The sequence below is a fragment of the Populus nigra genome, chromosome 2, assembly GCF_951802175.1.
Source record: "Populus nigra chromosome 2, ddPopNigr1.1, whole genome shotgun sequence".
NCBI lineage: Eukaryota > Viridiplantae > Streptophyta > Magnoliopsida > Malpighiales > Salicaceae > Populus > Populus nigra.
The window spans coordinates 25752191-25763012 of NC_084853.1; the positions used below are offsets into that span (position 1 = coordinate 25752191).

The following is a 10822-nucleotide window of genomic DNA, read 5'->3' on the forward strand; positions in this document are numbered from 1 at the left end:
GCTGCTCCTAACATGGAAAACCAACCATTGTGCATAAACATTGACAATAATGTAAACTTTGAGCTCAAATCTGGTTTTATACATTTGCTACCAACATTTAATGGTTTTGCAGGAGAAAATCCTCATACTCATCTCAAGGAGTTCCATATGGTTTGTATTGGCATGAAACCAAATGGAGTTGATGAAGAGCAGGTTAAGTTTAAAAGGGACAGCAAAGGCATGGCTTTTCTCTATTCTCCCAGGCTCCATTGGAACTTGGAATGGCATGAAGAAGATCTTCCTTCAAAAATATTTCCCAACATCTCGAGTTGCCAACATAAGAAAAGAAATATGTGGGATTCAACAATCTCATGGAGAGACACTCTTCGAATATTGGGAAAGATTTGAGCAACTCTACATTCAATGTCCTCATCATCAAATACTCGATCAACTGCTCATTCAATATTTCTATGAAGGATTGATGCCTACTGACCGTAGTATCATTAATGCTACAAGTGGAGGGGCATTGGTAGATAAGACACCCGAGGCGATTCTGACAGAGACAACAAAGAAATGGACCCGATGCATGATAGGTTTCTTCCCTGGGTTTAAAATGTCATATCATGTTGTTAACACCATTGCATCTAGAGTTTGGGCAAGTTATGAACTCAAAAATGTGATGACTACTGCCAATGGCTTCATGGTTTTTCATTTCAAAACAGAGGTAGTGATTCATGTGGTCTTGGAGAAAGGACTTTGGATGTTAGGGGGAAGGTCATAATCCTCCAGCAATGGCATCCTCATTTTGTGTTTGACAAGAACAAAATTTCTGAACTTCCTGTTTGGATACGCCTACATGGTTTGCCGTTGGTATTGTGGTCAAAATCCAGTCTCAGCCTAGTAGCTAGTATGGTAGGTAAGCCATTGTCATATGATGAGCAGACTTACAATTGCACCCGTCTGGATTATGTGAGAGTATGTGTTGAGATTGATGCATCATTGCCATTCATTCACCAATTTGACATGGAAAGCAAGCTATCGGATGAACCAATATTAATTCAGGTTGAGTATGAATGGAGGCCTCTCCGATGTGAAAAGTGCTGCTTGTTTGGACATGTATGCCCTAGGGTGACTATAGTGGGAACCTGCCAACCAGACACTGTACCTGTCCCCCCAATGTTAGCATATTAAGCAAGGAAGCCCCCTCTAAGGTTATGGATACAGACACTCAGACTGTAGCAGCTAACCCTCTTGTCGCTAATTCTGCATCTATTCCCCCCATCACTAGCCTTGCAGCTAACTTGTTAGCACATGTCCTGTAACGATTTGATTTTTTCAAGGCCAAAATCGATGGAATTTTTTTTTATCTGGTTCTAGATGTTTTTCACCATATCATTATGCAGATTCATTATGCAAATTTATAATTGCATTCCATTCATTAATAAGGCACAATCCATGTAGGATAATGTAAATCAATATTCCTATAAAACGGATTCTCAATACACGTGCACATATTATTATATTTTCATACTCATAGGTTTACATTACATCATATTGACATACTCACAAATTCACATTCCTATGTAAATACCAAAAGAGCGTAATAAAGCAATAATTCATAAACCAAAAGATAATTTCAAGCATTATAAGCAATTTAAAGAAACATAATAAAGCAATATTAGCGTTACATTTCATTCATGGACCAAAAGAGCATAATTCTATCATTTCTCCTTACTTACATAAATACCACCATTAATAATTCATCAATTGCTAAGCTAACGTTATTCTTTGTTTAAAGCATAACAAACATAGTTCTTTCGTATACTTAGTATATACAAAACCAAGTATACATGAACACATCAATTCTTGAAGACTAATTCATAACTCTCCAATCCGGCTATCCTCTTAGGATGCCATTAGCCGAAGTTAGTCATTTATTTAGCCAAAGCTAGTCATTTATTTAGCCAAAGCTAATCATTTATTCATCCTGGTCATCCATTTAGAATGCTATTAGCCGAAGTTAGTCATTTATTTAGCCAAAGCTAGTCATTTATTTAGCCGAAGCTAATCATTTATTCATCCTGGTCATCCACTTAGGGTGCCATTAGCTCATCCTAGTCATCCACTTAGGGTGCCATTAGCTGAAACTAATCATTTATTCATCTCGGACATCCATTTTGGATGCCATTAGCCGTAGCCAATTATTTTTTCATCCCGATCATCCACTTAGGATGCTATTAGCCATAGCTAGTCATTTATTTGTCCCTGTCATCCATTCGGATGCCATTAGCCGAAGATAATTATTTATTCATCCAGGACATCCACTTTGGATGCCATTAAACGTAGCTAATCATTTGTTCATCCCGATCATCCATTTAGGGTGCTATTAGTCGTAGCTAGTCATTTATTTATCCCGGTCATCCATTCGGATGCTATTAGCCGAAGCTAATCAATGATTTGTCCTGATCATCCCTTCGGATGCCTTTAGCCGAAGCTAATCATTTGTTCATCCTGGTCATCCACTTAGGATGCTATTAGTTGTAGCTAGTTATTTATTTGTCCCGGTCATCCATTCGGATGCCATTAGCCAAAGCTAATCAATGATTTGTCCCAAACATCCACTTTGGATTCCATTAGCCGAAGCTAATCATTTATTGATCCCGAACATCCACTTTGAATGTCATTAGCCGTAGCTAATCATTTGTTCATCCCGGTCATCCACTTAGGGTGGTATTAGCCGTAGCTAGTCATTTCTTTGTCCCAGTCATCCATTCAAATGCCATTAGTCAAAGCTAATCATTTATTTGTCCCGGTCATCCATTCGGATGCCATTAGCCAAAGCTAATCAATGATTTGTCCTGGTCATCCCTTCGGATGCCATTAGCCAAAGCTAATCATTTATTTGTCCTGGTCATCCATTCAGATGTCATTAGCCGAAGCTAATCAATCATTTGTCCTGGTTATCCATTTGGATGCCATTAGCCAAAGCTAATCATCAACCAATCAAACATTCCAGAGGTGGTTTATGAAATCACTATAACATGATAATATCCTTTAAATTGCTGATTCAAACGATTCATAACAACTTGACATTCACTGCAACATAATAGCAAACCCTTTGTGATACTCGTACAGGTGTTCCATAATAGTTTAACATTCAATAAACACTGTAATAGATCTTTTGTAATACACAAACAAACATTCCATAACAATTTAGCATTTAGTATATCACAATAGTACACCCTTCGTATTACTCATCCAACCATTTATGACAATTAATGTTTAATACAATACAACAATGGATCCTTTGTAATACTCATACAACCATTCGTCATAATTACATTCAATAAAATACAACAGTAGATCCTTTGTAATACTCATACAACTATTTGTCACAATTACATCCAATAAAATACAACAATAGATCCTTTGTAATACTCATACAACCATTTGTCACAATTACATCCAATAAAATACAACAGTAGATCCTTCATAATACTCATACTATCATTCATCAGCAACCTAAATTCATAATAGCCCAATCAACATCTCATAGTCGGTTTAATATTCATCACAACACAATAATATATCCACCTCAAACAAGTCATTTCAAAACATTAACATTTTCATCATTGTTTCAACATTCTACAAGAACCTTATCGACATTTCATAGTCGTTTCGACAATCATCAAGAATTCAATCAAACACTTTATCATTGGTTCTTCATTCAACAACGATTTAATAAAATATCATCATAAGTAAATCATTTCAAAACATAAACATCATACGAGAAAAAGGTGGAAACCACCTACCTGTTCCACCTACGGTGTCCTTGTCCTGACGATGGTTCGATTCCGGTCGCACCACCTTTTGAATCTAAGTAAGTTTGGGGAAGGTTTGACAGTATTCTTTCTCTTCTCTTGATGGTTCTCCTCCTTCTTCTTCCTCTCATGTTTTCTAGACCCTCTTCCCTTCCCTCTAGGTAGCTGTCCAATCTTCTCTCAAGATCTTAATTCTCCCTCACATGTTCACAAGGCACTCTCTGTTGGTTTGGTTTAGGTTTCCATTGGGAGGGAGGAAGAGAAGAGCAACATGTAGCTGGACATGCAGCTACTGCAGACAACTTTTAGGAAGAGGAAGGGTCACCTTCTCTCTCTCTCCTTGCATTTATACTCCCCAATTAAATGAGGTGGGGTGTTTAGGGTTGGTTTAGATGTGTTCTTGTCCTTGTTTTGGTATGTCCAAAACCGGTTTTACCCCTCTTTCTTAGCTCCTTAAGACAGTCAGGTTTGTTTCCTAAACTCTTAATTAGACTCAGTTGCTGTCGAATCAGAAATCGACAGCAAAAACTGTGTCGTTGTCGAATCAGAAATCAACAGTGAAAGCTAAGTTAGAAATCGGCAGTTGATTAGAACTTAAAAGTGTATTTTTATCAAGGTTTTATATCATCATATTACACTTAAAGTATTATTAAATTCCCTAACTTAAGCATGTTTTATAATAACAAGTCTGATAATATAAGATATATTTAATTTATGGTAAATGCTTATTTTGAATGCAGGCATATCTCACAATTTAAAGGATTGGTTGATGTGTTTAACTATTGAAAGTGAAAAGACAAAAAGAAGGCTAAGCTTAAAGAAGAGATGCTGGTTCAATTCAAACTAGCACATCATTCGGTTATTGGATCATAACTGGAGCTGTAGAAAATGGATTTAGGTCTGGTTTATATGGATGGAAAGCTAAGACATAGGCCTAAAACTTTCATGAAGAGTCCAAGATTAAAAAAGGCCATTTTCAAGTTCAAATTATCCTGCAGACAAACACTGTTCAGTATTCAGCCCATATCTCGAGTTATAGAAGTCCAAATGAACTTATTCTTGTTTCGTTAGAAAGCTAAGACAAATGCCCAGAACGTTCATGAAGACTATCTGTTCAAATTCTAATTTTAACAATGACATTTTGTTTAGACAAGAAGATAATGGTTGTCACCAAGTCAAGAGGTGGCTACCTACTCAATAATTAGTTATCAAATCAATAGTTTTGAATTTTAGCCTATAAAAGGAGGCATTTTCCATACATTTAGGCATCTTGGTTTTCAGATCAAGATCTTGCTCTTGCTCTCTTTCTTTGTATTTTGTAATGTTCAAGTTTTATTTCATGTTATATTAATCTCTTGTTTATACTTTTCATTTCCTTTACTTTACTTAGTTAATGAATATCATTATTATGTTTTATTTTATTTATTTATGTTTATCTTCTTCGTTAATTTTGACAAGGTGAAAAGGTTACACTAATGGTGTAAGAATAAATATAGCATAAACTCAACATGGACTTTAATGTTTGATACTAACATGTTTTGTATTTGTTATCTTACTCACTCTTAATACATTTCTTGTTAAATGATTAATCTAGATTTGTGTTGTACAACCCTTGGTGCAACAAATACTTGGCACTTTCATAGCCTACTGTATGGTATAGCCGACACTTGTGCTATGAAAAGAACTTGATTTGTTGTTAACATAAGTTATCACCATGAATACCTGACCACATTTACAAGTATTAGCATTACTCAAATAAGATAATTAATATAATCATGTTAGTAATTTATAATCAGATTGGAACCTCCTTTGTGTGTGGTTTCCAGTTGAGTAATAAAAAGAGTTTCTATACTTATTTGAGATACCATTAGTGGATCCTCTAATCTTGACAATTGTTTTATCCTTGTTTAATCCTTACATCAATATCACATCTCAAAAGTTCTCTTCAACTCCTTTTCATTTATTATTTATAATTTTATATAGTTCACCTCCCTGTGGTTCGACCCCGGTCTTACTGAATTATTTATTACTTCGACACTCCTACACTTGGGATAAGACATCAATCTTTTGATCATGTCAGTGGTGAAAACTGCATCGTTGCCGATTCAGAAATCGACAGCCAAGATATGCCGCTGCTGATTCAGAAATCAGCAACCAAAAACTTTGCCGTTGTCGATTTAGAAATCGGCAGCAAAAAATGTGACGCTGCCAATTCAGAAATTGGCAGTCAAAAACTGTATTGCTGTCAATTTAGAAATCGGCAGTGATGGTGGAGTCATTCTAACTTTACTTCTCTTTTTTTTTGTGTTTTCATGTCCCCTTCCGTATTCCAGTGGGCCTTGGTGATGATAGGCTGCATCTGCTACCCTTAACTAGCAAACTCGTCCCCCAAGGACTTCATGGAGAGGAGGTATACGGGTCAGACCATAGCACAAAAGCTGACCCTCTGAGTGTAGAAGAATGCCATCATCTCATAAATGGTTTCCCGTTTTTGTGTGGAGAGCAAAATGGTAAGGATAACTCTTTTGACACTTTATCAATTAAGAAAGGTACCTCTACTTCCCCCTCTAGGACTAAGAAAAAGAAAGGGAAGAAAATGAAGAAGGCTATCTGCCAATAATAGCTTGTTCTATTTAGTTTGCTGTATTTCAATAATCATGATAAATATAGGAACTTGGAATGTATGAGGGCTTAATTCCCTTAACAAACAAAAAACTGTTAGAGATTAGGTCACTAAACACAAGCTTGGAATTGTTGGCTTGTTGGAAAGCAAAATTGCACCGACCAGACTGGATCCAGTTATCTTAAGTCTAACTCTTCCCTCCTAGAATTTTTTATCCAACATTAGTGCATCTGCAAGCTGTCGAATCCTTATAGGTTGGGACCCTTTGAAGTATAATCTTACATGCATTAATTTTTATAAGCAGTGGGTAACTTGTGATGTTACCACACTCTCCTATTATACCAGTCTCAAGATAACCTTTGTCTATGGGCTCAATATGCCTACTGGTAAGGGGATGTTATGGGATTACATACTAAGTCAAACTCCTCAGTACTCATCATCTCCTTGGGTTCTCCTGGGTGATTTTAATGCTACACTGAAGGCTACGAATCGCTCAAAGGGTGACACAAACTGGTATGACCATTTGGCAGACTTTGGTTGTTGCATCCATGATGTTGAGCTCTCTTATATACCCTATTCAAGGCTAAAAATTTCTTGGCATAATGGCCAGCTGGGAAAGGATGCTATTATGAAGAAACTGGATTGGATATTTGGTAATTTCCCATTCCTTTCCTATTGGCCAGCAGCCCACACAAATTTCCTCCTAAAAGACCACTCAGACCATAGTGCCATGATCTTAGCCTTGAACCCCCCTTCACCCCATATGCCTGCACCCTTCAAATTCTTGAATGAATGGGTGGATCGAATGGACTTTCAGGACATTGTCAAAGCAGCTTGGCAATCTCCAGTAAATGGCAACCCCATGTACAGATTCACTTCTAAGCTTCGTCTTATCAAGCAAGCACTCAAGGCTTTGCATAGAAACCACTCAAGCCATATATCAGCTAGAGTGGTAAAGCCAAAAACAAGGTGGAACTTAGCTCAAGTTTTGCTAGATGAGTCCCCTGCCTCAGAAGATCTTCTTGCTGCAGAAAGGAAATGTGTTGTACTTTACTCTCAGCTATGTAAGGATGAGCAGGCTATATTCAAGCAGAGATCAAGGATCCAATGGCTAAAGTTAGGGGATCGCAAAACAAAATTCTTTCACAGGTCTCTGATACATAGACAATCCAAGAATGAGATCCATGTTCTTGCTAATAAGGCGAGTAATCTAATCCATGATCAGTAAGAGATAGATCTTTTGGGAGTCAAGCATTTCCAGTCCTTATTGACATCCACTGTCCCACATCCAGAGGAGGACCCTTCGATGATTTTCCCCAAACCTATCCCTACTTCTCTGATTCCTGGGCTTATACTTCATATCACAAACGAGGAGATCAAGACTGCCTTGTTCTCCATCCCGGACAACAAAGCACTAGGGCCAGATGGATTCACATCTCTTTTTTTAAAATGTTGCTGGGACATTATTGGAGATGAATTTTTAGTAGCAATAAAATATTTCTTTGATCATACCACTCTTCCCTAATGTGTCAATGCATCCAGAATTGCGTTAGTCCCTAAGGTGGAGAATCCTACCTGCATGGATGACTATAAACCCATCTCCTGCTGCAATGTGTTGTACAAGTGCATATCCAAAATCATGGTGGCTAGGTCGAAGACTATCTTACCTGAAGTCATTGGTTCCTCCTAATACGCCTTTGTCCTTGGAAGGTAGATCTCAGATAATATATTGCTTACTCAAGAACTAATACATAATTGTCATTTGAATAGGGGCCCGACAAGATGTGCACTAAAAGTGGACCTCAGAAAGGCATTAGACACGATTAGCTGGCATTACATACTGATGGGGTTAAAGGCCATTGGCATTTTAGACCGTATGGTTAGGTGGATTCACCTATGTATCTCTTCAGCTCACTTCTCTGTTGGTATTAACGGTCTTCTGCATGGCTTCTTTCAGTCCAGTAGAGGCATTCACCAAGGTGACCCTCTCTCCCCCTACCTCTTCATCTTGGTTATGGAAGGTTTAAGAGGTATCTTGAGTAGGTCCACTAGGGATCCCAACTTCAAGTTACATTGGAGGTGTAGGCAGAACATAATCACTTATCTCAGTTTTGCTGACGACTTGATGATCTTCTGCCAAACAGACTTGGCTTCGGTTGGAATTATTCGTGTAGCCCTGGGTTCCTTCTGCAAGATATCAGGGCTAGCTATCAATCATGACAAAAGTTATGTTTTCTTATCAAAGGTGGATCGCTCAGGATAGCAATCACAAACCAACTTCACTTCAAGCCAGGGACTCTGCAAGTGAAGTATCTTGGCGTCCCTTTAATTAGCACCAAGCTGACTTATCAAAATTGTGTGACTTTGATTGACAGAATCTCTTCTCGGATCAAGGTCTGGACTATTGAAGTTTGGTATCAAAGCTGGAACAAGATTACTTAGTAGTAATCTACTGCATTGCTATCTATCTGTTAGCTAATAGCATTATCTAGATTAGGATGTTTCTTTCAATTCATTTGTTTAAGCTTATCAAGGATTAGACTAGCTTGTTATACAACTCCTTTGATAAAGGAGAACATAGATGGTACATTTTTTTAGTGTTTTATTTTTCTGTAATGTTTGTTTCCTTTTATAAATAAAACATTGGGAATGGCAGTAACCAACTGAGATATTTTCTGCTCCTTGTTCTTTCAATTGTAAAGTCTTTGTTCTTTATTCTTTTTTCTCAGTTCATAAACATTAGTCTGTTCTTTATATATCAGTTTTTTACAACAATTGGTATCAGAGCTCCTCTGATCTTTGAAGGGTTTGTGAGTGAAAACACGAGAGAATAGTAAGGTTAAATCAAAGCTTTCTGCTTTGAACGGTTTGTGAGTGAAACACGAGAGATTAAGTGAGTTTTTTAAAGAAATGGATTCTGCAAATTTTCCAGCAAAAACACCAGTGTTCACAGGGCAGAATTATGGTGTGTGGGCTGTGAAAATGGAAACCTATCTCAAAGCTTTTGATTTGTAGGAGATAGTGGAGAGTGATAGGCAACCCACTCCACTAGAAAACAATCCTACGATTGCACAGATGAAATTTTTGAATGAAAAAAAGGCAAAGCGATTCAAAGCTCTTACCTGTCTTCATAATGCTGTGAGTGAAGAATCTTCACAAGGATTATGACTTGTAAATCTGCCAAAGAAACGTGGGATAAATTAAAAGCAGAATTTCAGGTGATGAGAAGTCAAGGAAGATGCAAGTTTTAAATCTCAAAAGGCAGTTTGAAGGTTTGAAGATGAGAGAAACCGATACCATCAAAGACTTCTCTTCTCAAATTTCAACACTTGTGAATCAAGTGAGACTTTTGGGAGAAGATTTTTCAGATTCAAGAATAGTAGAGAAAGTTCTGGTAAGTCTACTAGAGAAATTTGAACATAAAATTTGCTCTTTAGAAGATTCTAAAGATTTCTCAGAAATGAGTCTGCAAGAACTGGTAAATGCATTGCAAGCTGTGGAGCAAAGACAAGCTTATAGACAAGAAGGAACAAGTGAAGGAGCTCTTGTTGTAGTTTACAAGGAGAAGAGTCGGGCTAAGAATTTTTAAAGAAACAATCAAGAAGAAAAAAGAGAAAAAGGGAGAGGTTGGCAATCTAATAACTGGCAACAGAACAACAACAACATCTTCACTGAAGGGAAAGAGAAGAAAGAACATTTTCCTGCTTGCAAATTCTGTTAGAAAACAAATCATCTTGAGGCCTGGTATTGGCTTAAGAATGCACAATGCTGAAACTGCAAGCAATTTGGTCACATCCAAAGATTCTGCAAAAATAAAGCAGAAACTGTAAAACAAGCTCAAGTAGCCGAGAGTTTAGAAGTGGATGAAGATCTTTTATTCATGGCTACAATACAGGAGATGTGTAACACAACCAAGGTAAACGACTCATCATGGCTTATTGATAGTGGTTGCACTAATCACATGATTGCAGATATGAACTTTTTCAAAGATTTGGATAAAAGCTATCTATCTAGAGTCAGAATTGGCAATGGAGACTATATGAAGGTTGAAGGAAAAGGAGCAATTGAAGTAGAAACATTGTCAGGTACAAAAACTCTAAAAAATGTTCTTTATGTACCTAAGATCAATCAGAATCTAGTTAGTGTGGGGCAATTAATTGAATCTGGTTACTCAATATTCTTTAATGATGGAGTATGTGATATTAAAGATAAAAATGGAGTGCCACTGCTTTTTGCAAAAATGATGAACAAAAATTTTAATGTTGATTAGAGAAAAGTATGTTTGAGTGCTAACACTTGTGAGAACAATGAATCTTTTCTTTGACACAAACGGTTGGGGCACTTCAATTATGCAACTTTAAAGAGAATGGCTGACCTGCAGATGACTCACGATTTACCA

The 10822-nt window shown here is 37.1% G+C and overlaps 1 non-coding gene across 1 annotated transcript; it reads right to left on the reverse strand.

Moving 5' to 3' along the window:
• Positions 1 to 313: 313 nt before the first annotated feature.
• Positions 314 to 420, reverse strand: LOC133684363 (small nucleolar RNA R71). Its single transcript, XR_009837872.1, has one exon. It is a non-coding gene; the product is annotated as a small nucleolar RNA R71 (small nucleolar RNA).
• Positions 421 to 10822: the final 10402 nt, after the last annotated feature.